Raw genomic sequence first — 6,020 nt, 5'->3', positions numbered from 1 at the left:
TTTCCTATCTCAAAACAAAAATCTGTAAATTGTGGTGTGTATAAGTATTCAAACCATGAATACAATCCAATGCGATGACTTCTCTGAAGTAATTAGATCATGTGGGTCAAAAAGGTCAAGATAAGAGGAATGAGGGCCACAAAATATTTTCTAAGAAATTGGAAATGCATAAATCTTAATCTCATATTGGAAAAAGAAAGCTTTACTAAAGGATGATGATGATAGAAAAAGCCTGTTTGTCACAAGGCACATAAAGGACATAGCAAACACGTGAAAGAAGGTTTGCTGGGCATATAAGACCCAAATGGAAATTTTTTACATAAATGTAAAATATGTGGTAAAAAAATAAAAATAAAAAATCTCTACATTACTCTCATAACACTACACCTACGTAGAAAATAATTAGTGGTTGCATAATGTTGACAATACAGCAACATTAAACAGACAGTCATGCTACAATGGAAGCAGACTGACTTTGATTTGAATGGACCAGTCAAAATCTAGCTGTCCAATCCAACTGAGGATCTGTGGCAAAACCTGAAAGTTAATGTTGACAAATCTGACTGAGCTTGAGCTACTTTACAAACAAATGGATGAAAATTTCAGTATCTAGATGTACAAAGCTGCATAGAGATACTACATGTGATAGCAGCTAAAGATTATTCTGCAAAGTATTGACTTAAGGTGAACGGAAAAGCATGGCCTGTGTATTGCATTTAATTTACAAAAAACATGTGTATCGCTTAGAAACGTGTATCATTTTCTTCTACATTGTGTTGGCATCCTGGTAAATGGTGGTCGTGAAATGACCAAGTGTGAACAACCGTAAGTGGTTTCAAGGCTTTGGAGCCGTGTACCTCTTTATAACAGTGGTGAGGTAGAGGAAAAATGAAAGCAGTGAAGAATTCAAGACAATAGAAACTTGTAGGCCAAGTAACATGCCAGTTATGCAGATGGGAAAAGTGAGCGATTATGTAATGTAACATTAAATGCTACCCCACCAGAGAGTTCCTTTCTCCATTTTCCTTTTCCAGTCTATCCACCTACAGTCTTCTGATAGCGCCTGCAAATATAGAGGTGTGATTAGAGCAGAACCAAAATGCTCAAGGGATGCCAACACATTTTGAACACTGTTTGTAACTTCATGGAACATTATCAGTAAATTGCTGCTTAAAAAAAAAAAAAGAATTTTACTGCAGAACACTTTTCTTTTGTAATTATAAAATTTTTTGAAGTCTGAGACCATGGAGTTGCACAGAAATATTCTCCCTTAAAATTTCTTTGGATTATTTGCTGTTTCACAAATTGTCAGTCTCTGACAATTAACTCTACATATTTAACTCTACATATTTATTTTCATATACTGATCAAATGTGAGCATTAGTTTAATTTTTTCAACACATATATTGCTGATACAAAGCACAAAATCTAATGCACTGTGAACTAAATACAATCTAGCCAAAACCTTCATTCCTAAAAGTAATGTGTTATGCAAGCCCTTTGTCTGCTTATCACTGTTCACAGAGAGCTTTTGCTTCCAGGCAGGCATCTGTGGAGACAACTGGGCTGCCTTTACATGTCAGGCCTAAGACTTAAAAAGGAAAAAAAGGACGATGACATAAAGTCCCCTCACTGCAGGTCGCTGGGAAGATAAGACTGGTCCCTTTTGAAGGTTGCATTTATTCTAAAAGTTATATTTATGCAACTGTCAAGTTTATTAAGCATAAACTTATTCCAGTTTAGTAGACTGATATTTATGCTTAAATAATTTATTTTCTACTTAGTCTTTGTTCATTCTGCCATTTGAACAATAGGCAGATTAACTGCACATATAAACTTAAAGCTGTGGGCAAAATGCATATTGTTGCTAAAACTAGGTCCTACTGTTCTTTCTCAACTTTAGCTTGGATAAAACAACAGGAAATTGAGTGCTTTGTGTGTTTAAAGAATGGTTCAGTTTAAAAGAACTGAGATAGAGTTAGCACAGTTCAGTTTATAATTCTCAAAAGTTTTATCTCCACTAGCAATCTTTTAATTGACTCTCTTGTTAACTTAAACATAACTCCAATCCCTTGCAAAAAAAATTTCAACCTCTCTGCACTCTTTTTCCGTTGTCATTTTATAACCCCAATTTACATTGATCTATTTTAATGGGATTTTATTATGTAACTTAAAGCAGTGTTTAATTTTCTAAATTGAAGGAAGCTGGTACTTTTCTTTTAAATTTTTATCATGAAATTGTATTCAACCCCTCGGTCAACTCTTTTCAGAATCCTCTGAAAAACAGCTTCAGATGTTTTGAGGCATCTCTACCAGCTGGGAACATTCTACTTTTTTGCTCATTCAAATTAGCTCCAGTTCTGTCAGACTGGACAAATTGATGTTCACCAACACAAAGTACAGTTTTCCAGTTATGACAAGAATTTTCAACTTGGCTTTACGTGTTACTTTTTTAGTGTGCAGATCTAACACCTGGATTATGCTTTGATCCTGCTAAAATTTGAACTTTCCTTTCAGTCTCAAGTCTTTTAAGGCCTCTAAAGCCTGACACACACTGTACTGTTTCAAACATCTGACAGGATCTGAACGTGTCACACTGTACGCAGCACGATGGAACATGAGAGACTGCACAGCTTGTTGCTGCAGCAGAATCGTGTCCCCTCACCACCACTAACACTGCTGCAGAGTCAGATGTAGGTAAACACACGCAAACACACACTAAACAGGTCACAGCTGTAAATGCAGTTTTTCATCTCTAACTAAAGCAGCAGTCTTAGATTTACTAAGCTAATCACCCAGTGAGTGATAAACTGACAGCACAACAGCTCTGCCAGTTATGTAAACTTTCTGCATTGACGGCTCACAATGAAATGACACCCAAAGTAAATCACTAAGAGTTTCTCTTAATTCAGAGAGGCACCTAACTGAGTTATCACTGGTCAAACCAAGTTATGAGAATTGACGGAATCAACATAAAAACCAACTGAAGACATATCTTCATATTGGGAACAAATCTGTTCCCAGGAAATATCAAACACAACTTGATGTGTCGCAGGTTCTCTTTGTTTGTGGGAGCTTTGAATCAGCAGGCAGTGCCTCTGTCACGCTGAGCAGCCACATATTTTGAAAGATTTTCTTTCAAAAGCATGATGCTGCCACAACCAAACTTCACAATGAAAAGAGTGTGTTTAATACATGTTTTCCTTTTGTCTAACATACTTGTAAATGCACAAAGGCCAAAAGGTTCAGTTTGGTGTCACATACCAGAACAAATTCTCCCACATATGCAGCATGTTCCCTGCAGTGTTGTGGGATTTCTTCATGCAACTCTTCCACAAAGGTCAGATTTGTGAAGTGCACAACTAATAGTTTCAAGTCAACATGTGTCATCCCCATGCACTAGTAAAGCAACTTCTGAAGGGATTTAGTTGCTCTTCATTTTATTTATCAGAGTAAAGGATGATGAATAGAAATACATGCCACACTTTAGATTTTAAAGTGTAATATTTCACAAACCCTCTATCATTTTTCACTTAAACATTATATGCAACCTTGTGCAGGTCCATCGATTAAATTATCAAGAAAGGAAATTGAAATTGGTGGTTGGGGACACGACTGTTTTGATTACATAATTGCTTGAAAGAGTATTTTCTCTAAACTGCAAAATCTCAACTCAAAAATCTGTTTATGTCAGTATTTATTTGCAGAGGATTTAGCTTTTTTGCATTGATAAAAAAAAAATCCACACACACGTATATCTATTTGAGATTACCATATGTCTACAAGTCAAACATCAGCAAATAGGGGCTAATTCTCCCATGAAAGATAATGTTTCCTTCCTCTTCACTTGTCCTCTCAATCAGAAAAGAAAAGAGCCACTCTACTTAAGTGTGCCACAACTGTCTATTTGTTTTTTGTTTTTTCAAGTCATGCCCATTGTAAAGCATATCTCATTTTTGTTAATAGCTTTGGGAGCCAGTGTGTAGGTGGCTCAAGCTGATATTTCCTTTTTGTGTTTTAGCAACTCTGAGAATGGCTGTTCAAGAATGGGAGGTGTGCATGTGAAACATGAATTAATTTACATTCCAAAGAACAAAAAAAAAGAAAGAAAGAAATAGAACATTTCCCAAGTTTTCACTCTCCATCCTCTGTTCCTCTTTGCTTCACAAACTGTTCTTGTGGCAGAATCTTAGGTTCCCATGGAGACAGGATCACCCACGTGTCTCATCATGAGGAGCCTCTTATCCATGACAACACAGCTGTTTCCTCTTTCCTTCACATTTGGTGCATTGCTCATCACTTTGCATATTCTTCACAGGACTCAATCAAAGGAGCTTTTGGAGCCCAGCATCCTGCCTAAACTGCTAAAGACCTTCAGCACTGCTGCCATGATAAGTGCCTGGCTGAACTGTCATTCCTGTAAGCAGATGCATCTGAATGAATGCGTTCAAAGGGAGCATTGATGTGTGAAAAGAAACAACATTTGATCTGTTGGTATTGGAACAAACACCTCTTTTTCTCTTTTTTTGGCAATTTGAGCACATCTTTTAACCTTTGTTCGTGTTGGGTTAATAAATGATTATCTTACTTTAAAAGGAATAGAAAGGCTCACATTGCCTTTCCTAGCCACTGACATGTTGCGTCAGCTTCACAAATATGGGCATTTCCGCAGCTGCTTCTTTAAGAACTAGTCATTCAGAGAAGTAATCTTACGTGAAACGTGAGCGCCCGGAGTGACGCAGGTGGTGATTAGAAATACAAACACCTACACATATAGATACTACGTCTGAGCACAGAAAGAAAGGAAATTGCATTGCCCACTCACTGTTTCTCCTCCTTGTGGAGCTGCAAATATTTACAAAAAGGAATCAGAGCACAGATAGAAGCGCCAGGTTCTTCAGGATTTAGACCCTTTTACATAAACTTTAAGCTGATACATTTTCTAGGAAATTTGAAGGGTTTACTTCTCGTGAAGTGGAGACCGAACCTTGTCTAGTGATGTCCTACAGTGATGTAAAAAAAGTTTTTGCCCTCTTAGCAATTTCTTCTGCTTTAGTGTTTTTGTCACACTTAAATGTTTCAGTTTACCAGTTGAAGTCTAATATAAGGATCAGACTAGGCTTTATTGGTCAAGATTGTGAACACAAATAAAGAATGTGACTTCGGTTTAATGGCCTCAGTGTGTACAGACATTAAGGATGCAGTATGTAACTCTTTTAATAACATATGTTTTCTACATATTTCTTAAAACCATCATGTTGTGACAGTGTAATAAGAGACAGATAATCTGACTGAAGAAATGCACCGCTCCCAACCAATCACAACCAATCTGAACCAGGAGAAGTGTCTTAGCGCTGTCAATCATCCATGTGTACTCATTGTTCAAGGTGCTAATAGTTACTTATAGGAACACAATGACTGTGTTTGTCCACAGTCATTGGTAGCCATGCTAGCTAGCCTAGCATTCATGACAGGCTCTGCTACCAGGAAGAAGAGGGGGAAGAGTAAGAGTAAAAGGGTGATTAATTAACAAGGCTAAGACCCACCTCCTAATTCTGATTGGTTGTTTCTAGGTAGCACTGAGAGAAGGCAGAGCTCAAATTTTTCATAGATTATCTGTCTCATACCATTCTGTCACAACATAGAGACAGTTAGTTTAAAAGCAGAGTACCTGTCTACCCGGACGGTGTCCAATGTGTTCATCAGAGAGACATCCTGTTTCCTGCTTGTCCTTAAAGAAGATTTAATGGAACATATACCTTCCAAAAAGTTCCACTTTTGTCCTGCCAATCCACATAAAACCTGTAGTCTTGGGGGATCTTCCGAATGTTAGGGAAATGTGAGATTAGCCTGTGTTTCCCTTTTGGTCAAGAGTGGTTAATGCCATGCCAGCCATCTTTGCTGAGTGAATGAACTTTCTGTGCCTTTTCTTATTCTGTATCTCTATGACAGAGAGGACAACTCTACTCTTTCTCTGGCAGTTCTTACAGTTTCAAGATTGTTTATCCTTCCCAAAGTCA

The sequence above is a fragment of the Poecilia reticulata genome, chromosome 9, assembly GCF_904066995.2.
Source record: "Poecilia reticulata chromosome 9, P_reticulata-male-v2, whole genome shotgun sequence".
Classification (NCBI taxonomy): Eukaryota; Metazoa; Chordata; class Actinopteri; order Cyprinodontiformes; family Poeciliidae; genus Poecilia; species Poecilia reticulata.
Note: the sequence above shows the minus strand (reverse complement) of the source record.